Source organism: Pleurodeles waltl, chromosome 1_1, assembly GCF_031143425.1.
Source record: "Pleurodeles waltl isolate 20211129_DDA chromosome 1_1, aPleWal1.hap1.20221129, whole genome shotgun sequence".
Lineage (NCBI taxonomy): Eukaryota > Metazoa > Chordata > Amphibia > Caudata > Salamandridae > Pleurodeles > Pleurodeles waltl.
The window spans coordinates 460,462,699-460,482,401 of NC_090436.1; the positions used below are offsets into that span (position 1 = coordinate 460,462,699).

Below are 19,703 nucleotides of genomic sequence, written 5' to 3' on the forward strand. Positions count from 1 at the left end.
CATCACACTCGAAAGCACCCAGGCGCCGTTATTGCCGCTCTGAGGTGTCCCATATGGGCTGGACACGTTGTATATTATTTCAGGGACCTGGAGTGCGCGCCGGTAAAGAACCCGCGCTTAATTCGATCACAGATGCCACGTTCAGCTCAGCATAAACGAGCGTTTGTGTGAAATCCAAACCGGGCCAGCAGTTTCTAGAGCTGAAAGAAAAAAATGTTGCTTTATTCATCTTGCTCCTGCAAGGCGAGTAACTAGGAGGCAAGATAGCTGCCAACTATTCCCATGTCTGAGCATCACCATTAAATATCTATTTAATCATTTAAAGATTTGCGGGTTAGTTTCAGCACTGTAGGCCATACACATAAGAGATCAATAGAGTGAAACGAAGGGACAGTCTCTTGGCGCTTGAATAAAATAAGTAATTACTCTGGTTTTACGAGGGTGTTATCACTTAGCTAAAGATGCCTGTTGCCAGGGCAATACTATTAGCGCGTGCCAAATGACGCGTCTTTTGGCTGCATGGCACCCCATCCATGAAAGCAATGCTTGAGCGCAGCGCGAGGCGCCGTTTCAAGGCATCGTCCCACGCACACCCGCTCACACCTGCGCCGCTCCCCGGCTTCCTAAAGACCCCACTGTACACAAAGGTGAGCTCAGATGTTCGAAATTCATCCTGGCCACCCGCACCACCGCATTGTCTATTATGAAGCAATGAGACGCAGAAATTAAATATAGTGCCCTGAAGCTATGGCACTACTGCACTTCAAAGGAGGTGAGCCTGGCATTGCAATGACATGCCCGTTTTAGCATAGAGAACGTTTACATGAAAGAGGGCTGTATGCTTCTCTGTTAGTAACATTAGTCTCGAGATCCCCCGTATTTGGTCTGAAATGTTAATCACAGAGCTAGGTTAATACACTGCAACTTAAGAAAATTCAGAAGCATGCTAGAAAGTGTTGGAAAAGTTGTTACCTGTTCTGAGATGCCCTGGGGAGCTCCAGCTGACAGGACAGAGGGTTGGGACGTGCTGTAGCAGGCAGTGGGATCCTTGATGCGCACTCAGAGCGCTCCTTGCGAAGTGGTGCCCACTGTGTGTCCAGAATACGCCTCTGTGGCTCTCTGTATGGCAAGGGGTCCTGAGCCAGGGAAGAGGAAGCCACTTTCCCACCGAGAGAGGAAAGGAAAAGCACCACGTCACAGCTAAAGTACGCCTCCAAGACCTGCTAATTGCTGCTCCGCGCGCGGTCCGAGCAGTGCCCAGGACAACAAGGGTGGCAGAGAGCTGCAGGTCACAACGATACGCTTCCACCCTGCTAACACTTTGCTTTCTCTTCAGAATGCTTTTTTTATGCTTTCTTATTCTGAGTATGTTAGTTTCTCGTCCCAGAAAATGTCCAAACGATCAACACAGAAGTGCCAAAATTAATATTTTTTGTTGAAAACATAACTTTCTACGACTGCCACCGGGTCGTCGCGGTTTTGAAAACTTTCCTATCCAGGTCTTGGTTTCTACAGCACCCTGCCGATCCCGGAAGAAGTGTTTTAAAGTCGGTTCTGAAGAAGAAACGTTGTCCAGCGTGGAGCGAGGACATCTGACTCTCCTGTTACTTAGAGATGGAGGCATAAAGAGATCAGCTCTCCATTCGCAGATAAAACTTTTTGCCTGTGATGAAACAATTTACAGTACATGGCACCAGCTGACACAGACGGGCAGCAGGGTCTTACTTATACACACTGTGGAGTATGTGAGGGGAAGGGTGGGGTTCTAATATTCATATCCAATCATTTGCACAAATGAGGACCAGATGGGTACCACAGGAACACATTAGAACACCATAATAGATAGCAAAACAACTTCCCCCAGAACAAGTGAGCATTATAACTACACGGAGAATGCGAGACCATTGATTCCCATCCTGGACAAACAGATTTTTTGGGGAGGAAATATCGTGGAACGTCAATTACAGGCCCGGCTTTGATGGAGCTGGGCAGAGCACACCTTTGGAAGTCAAAAGCTGCAGTCATGAGTGCGACTGGGTGGAGGCTTGTGGGGGAGGGAAACTTCGGGAAAATGCAAGAAGAGTGACATTATGGTATTATCTGCGTGGGGGGCATGGTGCGTTGGGACACGTATCTAGGGTTGTTCAGAAAGGAAGAGGGTGCAGAAAACATCGTCCTTTTAATAGAACAGAGGCTGACACACTTTTGCTGGATGAAGTAAGTGAGAGTGAGTGAAGCCAAAACACACATTATGAGATTATGGAGCAAGGAAACCAATGTGTAAAAACAATGAACACATTGAAACTATTTTTGCAAGCATGACCAGTGTAAACACGTTCTTTCCAAGTGTCTTTTATTTTTTAGCAATGAGTTGTAACTGGTTTAACTGAGACGAAATTAGTCGGCCTCTTATAGTAAGGCAGTACACAGAGACCCCATTTTAAGGTCAGGGAGGTGGATTTTCAGTCTGGCGTTTCAGTGGATTTCCCTCCACTGGGGAGTTAAATTCACCAAAGTTATTAATCTCAAGCGTGGCAACTAAGATGTCACCACCACCGTGGTTGCATCTGCCATAGTAGGACTATTTTTAGGTTTTTAATTATTTATATATGGATTAAAAAAAAGAAAGAAAAACAAATACATAACATACTGCATACCATGGGCTTGCAATAGGTTTGACATCAGCAGGACATGGATATTTACCAGCAATAATCCATACATTATAGCTTGGTGTGACCATAGCTTTGTGCGCTACATATGACCCACTCAATAAAATGGTGTTCTCAGACTTGTTCAAAATATTGCACATTTAGGGTGCATACAGCTAGTTATAATAATATCAGTCAATCAATCAATCTGTCAGGATTTAGAAAGCACTGCTAATCACCCGATAGGGCATCTAGACTCTTGCAGGTCCTAGAGGTTTATTCGAACAGCCAGGTCTTGAGGGCCACCCGGAATTCGGTAAGCAAGGCGATGTTCAGGAGGTGCGTGGGGATGCTGTTTTATGTTTTTGTTGCGATGTGAGAGTAGGGGCATCCTCCACTTCTGCTTTGGTAGATGTGGGGAGTATGGGCAAGTGAAAGGGAGGCAGACTGTAGTCTTCTCAACGGTTGGTAAAAGTTCAGATGGTGGTTAATGTACGCGGGTCCTTGGTTGTGTAGGGGCTTGTATGCAAGGGTCAGCTGCTTGAAGTGGCATCTCTTCTGAACCGGGATGCAGTGGAGTTGCCTGAGGTGGGATGTGATGTGGGTTAATTGGGGAAGCTTCACATGAGTCTGGATCCAGCATTCTGTAAGGTCAGAAGTCTCTGTAGGAGGTGTGCAGCGATTCCTATTCGGAGGGCATTGCCATTTTCCAGTCAGCGGGTGATGAGGGTCTGTGTCACAGTGCATCTCATGTGTAGGGGTAGCCACTTGAAGATCTTACGTAAAATGCACAAAGTGAGGAAGCAGGTGGAGGAGACAGCTTTTATCTGTGATTTTATGGTAAGCTTGTTGTCAATTATGAATCTGAGGTTTCTGGTGTGGTCGGAGGGAATGGGCAGGGGTCCTAGGTCTGATAGCCATCAGCAGTGATTCCACCTGTTGCTGCTGTTGCCAAAGATCAGTACTTCCATCTTGTCTGTGTTCAGCTGCAGACAGTTCTTCATCCAGTCAGTGATGCTTGTCATGCATCAGTGGAAGTTGGATTTGGTGGTGGAGGGGTCGTCGGTGAGTAAGGATGAGTTGGATGTTGTCTGCGTACCAAATTATGTTGAGACCATGGGATCTGATGATGTTGGCCAGCGTGGCCATATATGTGTTGAAGAATGTAGGACTGAGTCCTGGGGACACCACAGGTGATCTCCTTGGGTTTGGAGGTGAAAGGTGGGAGGTGGATCCTGTGGGTTCTTTATGTGAGGAAGGAGGTGATCCATCTGAGCACCTCCCCTTGGATACCAATGTGCTGGAGTCTTTCAAGCTGCATGTGGTGGGATAGAGTGTCAAAGGCTTCCAAGAGGTAAAGGAAGATCAAAGCTGCTGTTTCTCCTTGGTCGAGGAGGGTTCAGATGTCATTGGTGACTGACAACATATAGACCACAAAATTGGCACATAGTGTATCAAGACTATTCAGCACCATTACTCGCTGCATGTTATCATTTCAATCAAGCTGGAGAGCTAGACAGTGTATGAGTGACCACAGATGTCCCTTCCTCCTGCCTGTAGAACCTGCATTGATGAGTATTCTATCGCTGTCAGCCTACTGATTAGAGCAGCCTGTATCTATTCCTCCACTTTTGGAGGCATCCCATTCACCCAAAAACACATTTTTCACTTTGCTAGTAGTATGACCTCTGCCACAAATCTCTCTATTGCTTTAGGGAAGCATTCCATGCATCATTGTTAGAGGTTTGCAGTTTACCTGTGCACACACTATCTCTCCGGCAATCTGAATTACCTTCCTGCATGCTGCAATTGGTGAACATTCCCATACCAGATGAAAAAAAAAGTTGTCTCTCTCATGCAACACCTACAAAGAGAAGGCCTATTAGGATCTAATCAGTGGAAAAACTGAAGGGGGCAGTAGAGTTGATTCAGAAATGTAACATTAAGCATCTTATGTCTATAACATGTAGACTCTACTTTAGTTAGAGCACATCCAAATCTACACATGTTAAGCCTAAAATCACCCAAGTTCAAATCCTGTTTGCCAAGGTCCTTGTTAGTAGCTCTATCACAACATTCAGTGTGTGATCCATACAGTCTGGAAACACATTCCCTACTTCCAGAATTCATAATCATTTGAGTTAGCAGGAGAAACTCAGTAGGTTCATATGGAAATGAGGGCAATCTAGCTGATGCAGCATGTCCCAGTCTAAGATGCACTCTCCCTATTTCGTTGCTGAGACTGAATAGGTGCCTGGCATTCCAGGGCTTCTTGGGCAGACATGAAGTCCTCTCAAGGGTGACATACAGTGACGGTGTCATGAAATGGTCTGTCTGGTGCTTGTCTCATGTCCTCTGTTTCTGTGACAGGGACAGCAGCACCTCCATGTCAGAAGTGCTCTCACTAGGATCTGTCTTGGGGTGCCTTCCTGCTGAAGGTAACCTCTGTCTTACTGGTCCTCCCACTGTGGATAACATCCACCTCCTAAGACTTACTCTTCATCTGGGCCTCTCTACACTCGATTTAGGGACAGTTCTCCCAGAAATCTGTGTGTTTGGGCAACCTCTCCCAGCTCTTTTCAAGTCAGGAAAGGTCTGTGACTAGGATGCAGTCAGCATCTGGGGGTTGACAATGACCTTCCTCTAGTCAAGTACCCCTTCCAAACTAGGGATACTGGGGCATTAGGGTGGAAAAAGTCCTGCCCAAGGGCCTGCATCACCCTAAATATTTGCCCTGGCAGATACTGTTCTGGGAAAACAAGCCTGGGTGCCACCATGATCTGGCCGACACAGCTATCCATAAAGCTTTGACCGGATGCCCAATTGTTCTTAGTCCCAGAACATGTTGTCTATTACCCTCAGGGATCACCATCTTACCTTCTCGGTCCAACTCTCAACTCTCCTGGGAAAAACCTCTCACAGGGCTACATTAGCCAGTCTTGTGAAGGTCTATCCAGTGGGTTGCTTCCTGGGACATACAGAGTCTATCTTCCTAAGCCCTGACTGCAGACAGTCATAAGACCTGGGCAGGTGAAAGGGCTTCCAGGGCTTCTGCCCATTAAACCCTCCCCTTCTGTGCTCTGAAGAGGTCTTGGAATCTCTCAAAACACTTTTGAGGCCATTTTGGGGACCTCTCTGTATTATCCTTAGATTCCCTTTCTTTCGCTCTTCAGATTGGGACCTAAGCCACCCTTTCTGTGGTCACTATTGGGTACATTTTTGGGCACTCTGTTGCTAATCCAAAGGTCAGATTCCTTCCCAAGCTCTCTTGGCACACTGAGCATATTGTCTATGAACTGCTGTCACAACTCTGTAAAACAATTACTTAAAATGTTCTCCTCTCTAACTAAATTGTACAGCTGATCATAATTGTTTACTTTGCCGCCGTTCACCCAACCACCCAGTAGCTTGCTAGAAGAATCCACAAAATGTGCCCATTACTAGCGTGACTACCTCTAGCTCGTGCTGAACTTTAGGTGATACTTCTCAGAGGTCAGATCAAACTTAGTGATAAGTAGGCGAAGTGTTTCATTATACCTGTGGAATTATTGGAACTTTGGTCACTTCGCATTAGTATTTAACATGAAGTTCCGGTTAAATTCCACTAGACGTCTCATGGTGGAATTTTTCTCCTTTAAGGTTCCAGAAAATGTGAGATGGCAAGCAAGATTTGGTGTCCCCTAGCATCATTTTCTAACAATGGCTGTCGTGGGCAGTAGCGGGCAGTCACAGGTGATTGTGAGCAGTCGAAGTTAGAACGCTGCCACGTATATAGATTTGCTGCAGCTCAATTAGAGTTTCTGCTCAATTGACAGCAAAATCATCTCAAATGGCTGCACACTCTTATACAATAAATGGTGCCGTTTGCGCTGATGTTTCATCATTGCTCGCCCTACCGGCACTAAATTGCCATGTGAGTAGTGCAAGCTGCATTTTTGCAGAACTCCACAGAATCTCCCAGAGTTTTTATGTATCTCCATGGAATTCCATGGTCTGAAAGTTTGCTGGTTTCTTTAATGAGAGCATACTTTATCTGGCCAGAGAAGGAAATCTTTTTTTTGATTGATGGCATTAAAGAACCTTCACAAGCAATAACCACAATCCCTGTCAGGTTAAGCTACAAAAGTCACTAAGTTAACCTTTGTTTAACCCTCTAGTAGTTGGACAAAAAAGATGCTGACTTTACTTAGAGTTAATGTGTATCGTATTTATGCAGCATGCAAACAGTAATAAAGTTAAACCACAATAGAAGAAAAATCCCACACCAATGTAGAAAAATGGAGCAAAATCTAATATCCAAAATGACAAACATCCAATTAGTAGAACCAGAGAATGCAATTTCTAAGTTTTAGGCAAGTGTAGAGCACAAAAACACAAATCACCACTCATGGCTAGCTGGTCATGCCAGACTGGAGGAAAGTAATGTGTTCAAACCAACAGCGATGGAGTGCAGACCATATACAGGGACCAGGTTAGTCCTGCTGATAAACTTACCTTCTCAGAGTCTAGCACAAAGAGTCTATGTTGTGACAAAGGAAGCTGCAAGGAGCAGGGAAAGCATGGTCATCTCTGTAGCATAAAGATCTTGTCAGCATATTGCTGGACCTTCACATTGTTTATCACCCTGGGCTGTTAATGCTGTAGCGTGATGTGCAGATCTCAAGTTGCAGGCTGTCGCTGGCACTTGCTGTAGTGAGAAGAGTGAGGTCTACTAGAGCATAATGAAGGCACAAAATACTCAGGGGGCAGAGAGATTTCAATATGGTCCAGTGCACATCCTCCCAAAGTTAAGTCCAAATAAATAAGGTCCTGTTCCATAGGGAAAGGCCGCAGGTCAAAAGGCACTCTAAGAGTAGAAGACAGGGCTCTAACACACCCAACGGATCATCATAGGGCCTGCTCCTTGTTGAGCTGGCACCACAATGTCTGACGAGCCCATTGAGGGGGCTCCTTGCCAGAGATCTTTTGAATGTGTGATGTGGTTGAACGTAGGGGTAGATTCAGATCTATGAGAAGAAGTGGGAAGCTGGAGGGGATGGATTAAAATTGGCTCTAGACCCCACCAACTATATGTTTATTTTACACAAGGGGTCTGGGTGTAGGTCAAGGTTAAAAATAAGGAAAACAAAGGGAGTAAGAAAGGAGATAATGTTCCTCCACACTACGAAAAAAAGTGGGGAGAAGGAAAAATTAGTCCCACATCCCTAGGAAATGGTCAACATGTTTCACGCCTATATTGTCCATGAGGAGCAGATGGCGTTTCTTCAGGACTAAGAAACAAAAAACTCCTGTGCTTCACTAAAGAACTCAAAATTGTGAGGTAAGTAGAAGGAATATAACTTACATAAAGAACTAAGCAAGAAAACCTAAACTGGTTTGGACCTGCGGAAACAAAAGGAGAGGAAAACATATACAGTTACTTGTATCATCAAATCAATGTCCAAATAGTGCACAAACACTGACTCATCGTGAACATGCCAATTCCATGTGTAGATCACCATGAAAAGGTTAACACATTAAGCTAGGTATCTTACCTTCCTATATTAAGGAAAGGGCCCCCTTGGGAAATTGCAAGTCGAGGAACTACTCTGGCCCTGAAATACACAAGAACTAGAACATGAAAAATAGATATTATATGGCAAAAATTGCTACAAGTGAAGGCACATTGTGGATATATAGTAATCTCCTTGTGTACATGAGAGAACAAACATAAAGCGCTGTGCTAGGAGAGAGCCTCACTTGGTACATAGACAAGATAAAGAATCTCTAGTGTTGACATGTGGTATATATGTAAAAAAAACCTTTTATAGCCACTATTGGGAAACCACTGATCAGGCTGGCATCCAAGTGCATGGTATACTTATTTAGAGTGTCATGAGTGCTGCCATCCACAATATAGACCCCGTATGGAGGGCACAAGGAGTGGTAGTGGTAACACACTGTTAGGCAGGGGAAGTAGGGGTATGGAACTCACTGAAAGGCATATTAGCCTTGGGAAGCTAGTTACTCATAGTCAAAGGCATGTATAAAAACCAGTAGGTGGTGCAACAGAAATGGACCACCAAAAGCACAGATAAAAAAAGAAGAGGAGCTCACTAAGTAGTGGGTTTGCATATGCAACAACCCATGGATGTAATGATAACCATCATGGGTTGTCAAACCCAAACATTGAAGTATACCTGGTAATCACAACCGCAAAGAAACTGGGGTCTCGGGCATCACTGAGTGTTGGTCAAGGGTGGCATGCCTATGATAAAAAAGTTTTTACCCAGGTCATCAGGCTAAGGGTGTAATCTGGAAAGACTATGGGAAAACGATGCTGCTTGTTCGCTGGGATCGGGAGTGAAAACAAATAGGGCATTACACATGGGGATAATATCCCGGCAGACCAGGTCCCGCTATGTGGGTAAAACAAGGGTTAGAAGAAATGAAGAAACACACTACTCACAAATTGCCTGGAGGCGTTCCCGAGCCGAGACCTACCGGCGTCCGCAAACCCAGAAGTGAAGGGTTTGGTAAGCCGCTGGGTATAAGAGTGAGTCGCAGGCGGGGAGCCACCAAAAAACAGCATTAATGACAGAAGAAACGCGGGCGGGAGATGTGAAGCCGCCTCTGACTCGATATAGAAAGAGGACTTGTCAATAAGTCCGTATGTATCTGCAGGGCTCACTAGTGCCATGCAAAGTGATTAGTGAAGACGCCAAATGAAAAAACAAAAAAGGGACTGTGTATCTGAGTCCCAACAGAGCGTACATTCTGTTACTGGCACTTTGGAGCATTAATGACAGGAGAACGGGGGCGGGAGAGGTGGAGCCTCCCGTTATTCAATGTAAAGAGAGGGCTCATCAATATGCCTGTATACATAGGAGCCATTTGAAAAAAAAACACAACAAAAACAAAAGAGGGACTTGTAACTGAATGCCATCAGAGCGTTCGCTTTGTCACTGGTACTATGAAGCATTAGTGAAGGAAGATAGAGAGGAGTTCAAGGATAGAGCCTATTCCCGTGGCAATGGGTCAGCCTGGGGATGGCATAATTCCCTTGTGGATTTTAGGGAGGCTGTAGAAGTATGGTGTACGTGGGTGGTGAGCATCCAAGAATTACACCTCTTTGTGAGTTTTCCATGTGTTAGTCTCAGCTTCATTGATCATGGTACATATTGTACATTGTAACCTGTCTGTAGGACCCTGTGATATTGGGTCATAGTAGGATGTATCGTTCAAAAGATGTAGGCATTCTTGCCTGTACATATGTGAGTCCAAAATTACAATAGCACCTCCTTTGTCTCCTTTGCTTGCTTGATAATTATTTTGGGATCTAGTGCAAGAGTCTTGAGCACTTTATGATCCCTTGAAAAAGTGTTCATAAAGGGGTGCTTTGGTTTCTGTTTATCTACATCAGAGAGGACCGCTTTCTCAAATGTGAGTGGTTTGCATGGCATGGCAACAGTTGGGGGGGTAAAAGTGGAACGTTTCCTCAGTCCACTGTCCTCCCTTAGAGTCTCTGTGGGCCTATCCTTGAAAAAAAAGTGTAAACGAATCTTCCGGAAGAATTCGGACAGTTCACAATGTAGACGGAAAAAGTCTTCCCTAGGGGTGGTACATAGCCCACCTCTTTGTTCAAGACCTGTATCTCATCTGTAGATAGAGGCCTTTGTGATAGATACACCACTAAGTTGTATTTGTCCGATTCTTGCCCCGGCTCCTGGTGACCATCTGTGGTTTCTCCTTGGCCCAGTGGATGTATCAACCTTTTTCTCTGTGTCTGCCTCTTCCTCTGCCCCAGCCTCGGGTTAAAAAAGGCACAAAGGGCATCATTGAGCATGGTTGGAAAATAGGGTAATGGGATTGCCATGGTGGAGGCTAGGGCATCTGGAAATTGGGTAGATTGTAGTATGGTTGGGGCATACCCTCATCTGTTCTCCAACCATCCGATGAGGAGCTACTGCTGTAGGTTCTTGGTTTTCTATAGGGAGGTCAGGATTCATCTGAGGATCGTGATTGTGTGTCCACATCATGGGCATCCTTAATATAGGGTTACACTTTCTCCTTGATAAATTTTCTGATTTCCTTTTGTTGTTTAGCAAGCTTTTGGTGGGTGAGGTATTCTTTGGTTTGGTTTGGTTGGTATTCTTTGATCTCAGCAAGCGGGTTCTTAAATGCTGTCAGGGTTAGAGTGGATTTAAATGTATTTTCTACCAGGTTAATCTCATCTGTGATGGAATCTGCTAGTCGCTTCGCTGTGTTGATAATCAAAACTAGCCAGTTCCTAGTGCACTTCCATGTTTTTTGAGCCTAGTCATTTTCTAGAGACCAAGTCCTGAAAAAAATTATAGGTATGTTGATTACAATGAGGCCATTAGGAGCTATATTGGCCCAGAGGTATTCTGTCATAATAGTGCCATGTAATGTTGTTTTAATAAGGTCACGTTTCAAAGAGGAGAGTTTCTCCCAATCCTCCTTGAGGATACCTGAGGGTCCAATTCCATCAATACCAAGAATGGATGGGGTCTGTAAAATGGCATTCACAACGTCATCATCAAAGATCAGGCCTTGGAATTCTTCCATGGTAACCTAGCTCAGAGAATAATGGGTAAATTACCCTAATGAATATTACACAGCTGGGCCGCTGTGCAAGTCTATGAAATACTCAGGGGACAGGGAGATTTCAAAATGGTCCAGTGCACATCCTCCCAAAGTTAAGTCCAAATAAATAAGGTATACTGTTCCATAGGGAAAGGCCACAGGTCGAAAGGAACTCTAAGAGTAGAAGACAGGCCCCTCACACACCCAACTGATGTCATGCTTCATCATAGGGCCTGCTCCTCATCGGGCTGGCACTGCAATGTCCGACTGGCCCCTCAAGGGGGTTCTTTGCCAGAGATCCTTTGAATGTGTGCTGTGGTTCAGCATAGGAGTAGATTTAGACCTATGAGGAGAAGGGGAAGCTTGAGGGGGTGGATTAAAATTGGCTCTAGCACCAACTGTACGTTTATTTTACACAAGGGGTCTAGGTCAAGGTTAAATACAATGGGAGTGAGAAAGGAGATAATGTTACTCCACTCTACCAAAAAAAAAAAAAGTGGGGAGAAGGAAAAGTTAATCCTACACCCTAGGAAATGGTCGACATGTTTCACGCCTTATTTATTTAGGCATAGTGATGGCAATCATCACAGGTTGTAACATTTCAGTTGAGTGGGCCTGTTCGTGAAGAGCCAAAAGCATCAGGATTTCTTCACAGGAAGATGTCTGATGATGCCAGCTAAGGGTCCAGGACCTGGTGAAGCACCTCTTGGGGATCAGTAACACACTCCAGCAGAGGTCAGCAGGGCTCAGGCAGGTCTGGTGCAACAGGTCAGATGGGTAGGTACAGAGAAGCCCCTGGATCTTCTTGTACCCTTGTAGCTCAGAACAGGAAGCCAGGCACCTGACCCTTGGAGTCACTCTGCCTGGGAAAAAGGGGGTAGGCCCTGTCTTCCTTTTCAGAGAGCAAGACCAGCACAAACAGCAAGGGAAGTCCTTCTTCTGCAGTATCCACAGATCCAGGAGTGAACTGAAGAGTGGGTCGGAGGGCCATATGTCTATACCTGATGCTAGTTTTGAAGTAGAAAAAACTTCTGGAGTTTTCCCCCCACAGATGGTTCGGTAATTTACTTCCTCCCTACTCTGGTCCCAGGATGTCTGGGGTGCAAAAAGGCTAGGGTGAGTCCTTTGTAAGTTTGTTGACACAGCTCTTTTGCTCTTTTGAAATGTAAGTGAAACAGAGAATGGCTCTTCCCCTCTCATCCTGGCAGGATGGATCATATTGGCAACATCTAGTCCCCCTTTGTTTGCATGTCTGGGAGTGATGCACAAAGGCCAACTGTAACTAGTCATTTGATACAGGACATAGGCTACAGACACCAAAATGCCAACTTTCTAAAAATAGTATTTTCGAAATTGTGACTTAATATCTGAATTTACCATACAAGAGGATTTAAAATTACAATTCATTAGAGACCAAAGAGGACTTACCTACCTGTTCTTAAACAAAAGTTATCACCTATTAAATGTAATAATGTTTTCCTATGGAAGAGGTATACCATGCAGTAGTTAACAGCAAATGTAAAAGTTAGTCCCTAGCAGGTCATGAAAACTTAACTGTACATGCCCAATGTTTTAAATACACTGCATCCTGCCTTAAGTGCTGTTTAGTACCGACACTAGGGGTGGCATATATATTAGAAAGAAAGGTTTAGGCTTGGCAAAAGGTTTATTTGGTCAACTCAAAATCACAATTTAGATTGCACAGAGGCTGCAGTAGCAGACCTGAGACATGTTTTAGGGGGTATGTAGGTTGGTAGCACAATAAGTGTTGCAGGGCTACTAGTAGCATTTAATTTGCAGGTCCTGGGTACATATCGTACCTCTTTATTAGGGACTTACAAGTAAATTAAATGTGTCAATCAGGTGTAGGCCAATTTTACAATGTTTGAAGGAGAGAGCACAAGCATTTCAACACTGGTTAGCAGTGGTAAAGTGCATAGCACCCTAAAAGCTAACAAATAAACAGGTTCATTGACAGGAGGGTTGAAGGCAAAATGTTTGAGGGACCATGCAGGGAGGGCCAAGTCCAATAGACAGCTACTTGAAGAGCCAATTAGATATCCCTCCCTAAAAAGGGCAGGTGCTTTCACAGACTGGTCTCAAATCCCTCTTGGTGCATATGTAGGGCCACCTCAATTGCTTCAATCATTTATCTAGGCCACCCCTCACCACAAAGCTAGGCACAAAGTCTTTGGGGATATGGAATCTTTTACCTGTTCTAAACACTTCACTGTCACTGGCACCTACATCCGTGGACTCAGAGGCCATGTTGACTTCTATGCCTGGCTCATGCTGACTTATTTTGCGGACTTCTTTCAAAGGCCAGCAGAGTTATCTTTTCTTCCTGAGCCAATGTTTTCTATTTCAAGCCCAGGATAGCAGCCTTCTTCTTCTCCTCCATGGCAAAATCAGCCAAGTGCAACTTCAGAGCCCTCTCTGCTTGTCTGTCCTCTAGTTCTGATTGAGACAAACTCTGAAATGACACACTGCTCCCATTCTGGACAATGCAAGCCAAGCTGCTCTTTCTGACACACACGCTTCTGGTACTTCAGTCTCCTAAATGCCATCTTCATTTTCCTCCTCTAGTTCTTCCACATCCTCATTCTATTGTGAGGTGGACTGCAGCGTGCATATTTCCTTTGAAGCTCGAAGAGCAAGGTGGTAGTCCTCCTTATTGGACTCCGTGCTCAGCCATACCTGTCTTTCCTTGTATATCTTCCTCATCTCTGCCATGCTGAGCCCCCCCCATGATGCTGCATGCTTGCAGAAAGAACAGGTGCAAAGATTGCAAAAAGGAATACATTTGTGAAAAATCAAAAATGATCAAATTAAATCAAAAACTAATCAACATTTTAATGTTAATTTAACAAGAGAGTTTTCTTTTTAACCAACAGACTGTGGGGTACTACAAAACACAAGTCCTGGATTCCATGGATTTACACCAACCTAAGTAATTGGATTATTATTTGGGGTAGGTAGTGACCCGCCTCGAAGAATAATTACAACCCGTGTCAGGATGAACCCTCAAAGTTAGTAAAATGAACCTGAGCTCAATATTCTGGTAGCCATGCAGACAGCAGACAAGCTTAATTCAGGGCATTGTATAAAGTATTTATGCACTGTCAAAAAAAGAAATAAAGGCAAAATACAAAACAATAAAAATCCCATACAAAATTACAAAAAATAGAGTACAATTTAATAAGCAAAATGGCATTAAAAAGAAAAAAAATCCAACAAGATGGACCAGAGATATGAGTTTTTAAAGTTTTAAGTAAGAATAGCACCAAGAAGGACTAAGTGCAATTGATAGTCGCTGGTCGCGGTTGACTGGGACCTAGGTGCAATTTGAGGGTGGATGTGATGGAGTGTGGATCGGACACATCAACTATATGCGTCTTGGTCAAAGATCTTACCCTCTGACTTAGTCCTTTATGTCCCAATCCACAACAGGAGTGCACTTCTAAAGCCACCTAGGTGGTCATTCTGACCCTGGCGGTCTTTGACCGCCAGGGCGGAGGACCGCGGGAGCACCGCCGACAGGCCGGCGGTGCTCCAATGGGGATTCCGACCGCGGCGGTAAAGCCGCGGTCGGACCGGCACCACTGGCGGGGTCCCGCCAGTGTACCGCGGCCCCATTGAATCCTCCGCGGCGGCGCAGCTTGCTGCACCGCCGCGGGGATTCCGACCCCCCCTACCGCCATCCAGATCCCGGCGGTCGGACCGCCGAGATCCGGATGGCGGTAGGGGGGGTCGCGGGGCCCCTGGGGGCCCCTGCAGTGCCCATGCCACTGGCATGGGCATTGCAGGGGCCCCCGTAAGAGGGCCCCTACAAGTATTTCACTGTCTGCTGCGCAGACAGTGAAATACGCGACGGGTGCAACTGCACCCGTCGCACAGCTTCCACTCCGCCGGCTCGATTCCGAGCCGGCTTCCTCGTGAAAGCCTCTTTCCCGCTGGGCTGGCGGGCGGTCTGAAGGCGACCGCCCGCCAGCCCAGCGGGAAAGTCAGAATTACCGCCGCGGTCTTTCGACCGCGGAACGGTAACCTGACGGCGGGACTTTGGCGGGCGGCCTCCGCCGCCCGCCAAGGTCAGAATGAGGGCCCTAGTGTCTTAGGGGATGCACTTGAGACTCACAGTCCTTTAAGTTCCAATCCACTACAGGAGTACACTCTTCAAGCCCCTTAAAACCTTGGAGAATTACTTAGGGACTCACAGGATGTCAAGTAGAGGCCAACAGCAGGGTCCAGTCCACATCCAGTTGCCACTGTTCAACTAGGAGTTGTAGGAAAGGATTATTGTGGGATTGTGTATCCCCTTAAGTTAAACAGGAGGTCAGCCTTATGATCTTGGAGCTAACATCTTTGTGCAAGGTTCAAGAGGGAGTAGGTCCGGTCATTCAGGGCTCCTCTCAGGTCATAGACAACAGGTTCAGTTATCTTGTGTTCTTCCTCAGGCCCGTCAGTGTTCCAAGGTAGACGCCAGGAGATGCCACATTTATGCCTAGCATGAGCTAGTGGGTGGGAATGACTCCTGGGCATATCCTAACTAAAGTGGTAAAAGTTCCAGGAGCCAACCCTGCCTACTTTGGGCATTTACAAGATGTCCAAATTCTTTAGCCACAATAAACTGAGGCTCTGAGGGTTGCAGGTGTGTGCAGTATCTTCATACATCTGTTACTATGGAAATAATCAAAGTTGATGCACACGGCAATACATTCATATATAAGAACAGTTGCATCACCACTAGTAGATTCTCCTGTTTTAAACTCTCCATTAAACCCGACACGAAGATACATGGTCAGGCAAGCTTTGAGACCTAGGCCTGAGGTTACTGACTGACAGGTCACAGGGTGGGTGACCTATAGCCAGCAAACAAATGCACAAACAAGGAACTTACATCAAATCTCACAGATAGATGTAGAAGCACCACAATGGTCCCAGGAGATTGGACCCAATAAAACCCACATGGGCAGAGGTGTGCGTGCATTCACAAAAACACCATAAAGTTAGATGCCACATGTAGTTAGGAACATTTAGCCAATCAGAACACAGAACATGCAGCGACCACATGGTTCTCAGGCTGGAAATCTGGACACATTACCCTCTGGCCCACATTTTAATCACTCAAGGTTGAGGTCCACCAGTTTATGTTATCAGGGCCTTATTTATGACTCCATGACAACTGGCCACATTCTTTAACTAAGATAGAATGTTTTAATTATTTTATGGTACTCAGAGGAGCGTATAAAACACCAGTCCAAACTAATGTACATTGAGAGACAGCCTTCAGACCCCGGTGCTGTAACTACTCTCCCAGCCGTAACGTTTAATTAAATAAACCATTCCTGTTTTTCCAACCTCCTCTTGTCTTCTGTTTTTTAAGGTAAATTCGCATTTGAGCAACATATCTGTGAGAAGGGTCTCTTTTGGCATGGTAGCCCCCACCTTTTGCCGGGAAAATGAAATGGTTTCAAACTGTAAGTGTTCTGTGCCCCTGCTAAGCAGGATCCGCGGTTCAGATCTCTTTCTCCAAAACTGTACCATATTGGCACTTCAGCCACCCTTGTAAGTCCCTAGTCAATGGTACCCGTAGGGCATAGGTACTGAAGCGGGCCCACGAGGGCTACCGCACCAGTAGTTGTGCCATTCTGAGAGGCACCACATCAGCCTCATGCAGACTGCCATTCCAAGAGCATGACAAGGTGTATAAAAAGAGTGGAAAACTCAACATGGCACTCACCAAGAGTGCAATGTCGACTAACACTGCTTGCAGTATAGGTAGGTCACCACTCTGGCAGGCCTTCCAACCTCCAGGCAGGGTGCATTATAATGCATGTGAGGGCCTATGTATGCATGAGCACATTTTCCCCTACTGTATCTTTGCAACACCTTAAGATACAGTAAGTATACAGGGAAGCCATGGCAAATACACGTGCGGGCCACTGATCATTAGGGATTCCCCAGCAACACGATGGTCTCTCTGAATAATGGGTTGTTTGGTATCAAATAACTCAGAATAATACACCCACACCAATGCCAGTGTTGGATTTATTATAAAATGTATCAAGAGGTCACCTTAGAGGTGCCCCCTGCAAAACCTAGCAGCCCTGGCATGGCTACTGACTGGTCTTAGCCAGCCTGCCATCACCAGACAGAAGTCTCGACTCCAGGGATGAGATCCTCTACTCTCAATAGCCAGAACACAAAGCTTTTCCTTGTGTAGGTGTTACACATCTTCCCACAGGCAGGCACCCTGCACCAGCGGTCAGGTTCAAAGGTCTTACCTCCTTTGAAATTTGACCCACACCTCTGCTGCTAGCAGCAGATGGCCGTCCAATGGTTTTTCCCCTCACCTTGAGTGGGAAAACCAGTGGGAATTCTTAGCCAGAGTAGGAAGAGTGCCTCCCCCAGCCTGAACCTTCCCTCAGGTGTTGAAGGCGAGGTGACCACTCCATTTAATTTTCCTCAATCTTGGATGGAGGAAAATAGCCAATCATGGTTATGGATGTGACTCCTTCCACAGAAAGTGGTCACATAGTCGGCGTAGCAACCCTAAAGTAGGTGGCCCATTGGCAACTGCCAGGTACTCCCGCTAACACCCACTAAATTCAGTATTTAGTGGGCATCCCTAGACCTGCAGATCAGATTTGATAGACAAAATAATACCAGGAACAAAGAAGACCCGAGGCACAAAAACAGAAGTCCCGCTGCAAGAAGAAAAAGGCACCAAACCCTGCCTGCTGCTCCTAGGACTCGACAAGTGCCGCTTAGGTGTCACCTAGAAACCTGACGGACCCTTAAACCCCCAGAGCACCTCCAGCCTTCTGAAAATCACCAAGAACCTCCCTGAAAGTGAAGATATCACCCTGCTGCAAATTGCAAGCAAGTAACCAGTGATGTCCAGTTCACTGACTGACCAATGACCAATGAACTGGACCCAGCAGCCCAACCAACGTCCACATACCAGACCAAAATGACACAGCCTACCAGTGTGCTTACTTTGGTGGCACTGTGACTTTCATAGCCTGAGAGTTCCCATTGGCTGGTTTACTGGACCCCCAAAGACGGATGTGCAGAAGCAAAGTCCACTCCAGACTCTCCAGAGGACAAGCAACCAGCACCAGTTGAGGGACCTCAGTACACCCAAGAACTAACCCCTAGAGTGGCCCTGCTGACCTGCAATATACCCTCAAAGTGACCCACACTTGGCTCAAGGGACCCCTTGACACAGGACCCTTGACTGAACAATGTGCATTGCACCCAGCCTCCTTGGCAACTGTGTTGCCAAGCCAGCTGTGCCTAGGGGTCATTGACCCCTTGCAACCTCTACACTCCAAGGGGACACACTATATCTACCTTCTAGTCCACTTATGCAGTGTGTTTCCAAGTAGTCCTCTTCTCCGTTGTGCATCAGCTCAAAGCTTTCAGCCACTGCTCCCACTTGAACCAGGAACTGCCCAAACTTTTCTGGATGGCACACAGGACATCTCGACATAATAAAAGAAGATGTCACTTGTGAGAGCAGTGCCTGATTTTATATGCATTTGTAAAGTTTTTCCTATTCAATCCTATGGTGCCTGATTGCGCACTAAAAGACTATGGGCCTCATTACGAGTTTGGCAGTTCATCAAGTGCCATGGTGGTAGTGCTGGTCCTACCGGTGTTGTGTTGGCAGTCAGAATGCCAACTTATGAGCCATGCTGGCCTTTGGAGCAAAGACCGCCACAGTCCCCCCAGAACCGCCAGGCAGCACAGACTGCCACAGTCACAAGGAAGCCAAAACAGGCTGGCAGAACCTGTTCTGCCACCGGACACAATATGAGGTTGCACACTGCCAATGTGACCGTAGCGGTCCAACCACCACCTCCCAGAAGGGGGGTGCCGGGCTCTGGCCAAAGGAAGGATTATGCAGATAATAGTGCTTTATTTAAGACAGAAAAATGTTTATTGCATTTTAAAAAAAGGTAACAGAACTGAACCACAATGTTTAAATAAATCTAGACATATTTTCACATTGCCAATTTAATAGAGTAATTATGAAAAATTCTAATGGGGGGCCTGATGATTTATTTTTTCCCACTGGGGGGTGTAGCATTAAAAAGTTTGAAAACCAGTAGTACAAAGGGAAACAGTCATCTGCAGGCATCATTACACATCCGGTGCATGATGAAGCCCCTCATACACATCCCCACCGCCATGGGTGCAACCGATTGTAAGAACACACACCTACCTTTCTCAAGAACTGTTAAAACAGATTTTTGCACCATCGTCCACATGGTATGGGGCTTGTAGGAAAGTACCCTCTTTCTTGGCACAGTTACCCCCTTTTTCTACCTTATGCCAGTGTGTTTGACTGTGTTCACCGGGATCCTGCTAACCAGAACCCAAGTGATCATGCTCTCTTTCCCAAAACTCTGTATTTCGTCCCACAGTTGGCATACCGGTACTCCCATGTAAGCCCCTAGTATA

At 45.9% G+C, this 19,703-nt stretch overlaps 1 protein-coding gene across 2 annotated transcripts in view; it reads right to left on the reverse strand.

The window, feature by feature from the left end:
* The window catches only part of HAPLN1 (hyaluronan and proteoglycan link protein 1), a 329,203-nt gene extending 327,769 nt beyond the window's left edge, over positions 1-1,434 (reverse strand). Inside the window, exon 1 of one of the 2 annotated variants that reach the window (XM_069224798.1) lies at positions 973-1,434. The gene's annotated coding sequence lies outside the window, so the exon portion shown is untranslated. The remainder of the gene's footprint in view (positions 1-972) is intronic. The other variant, XM_069224791.1, reaches the window with a different exon arrangement.
* Between the last annotated feature and the right edge of the window lie 18,269 nt (positions 1,435-19,703).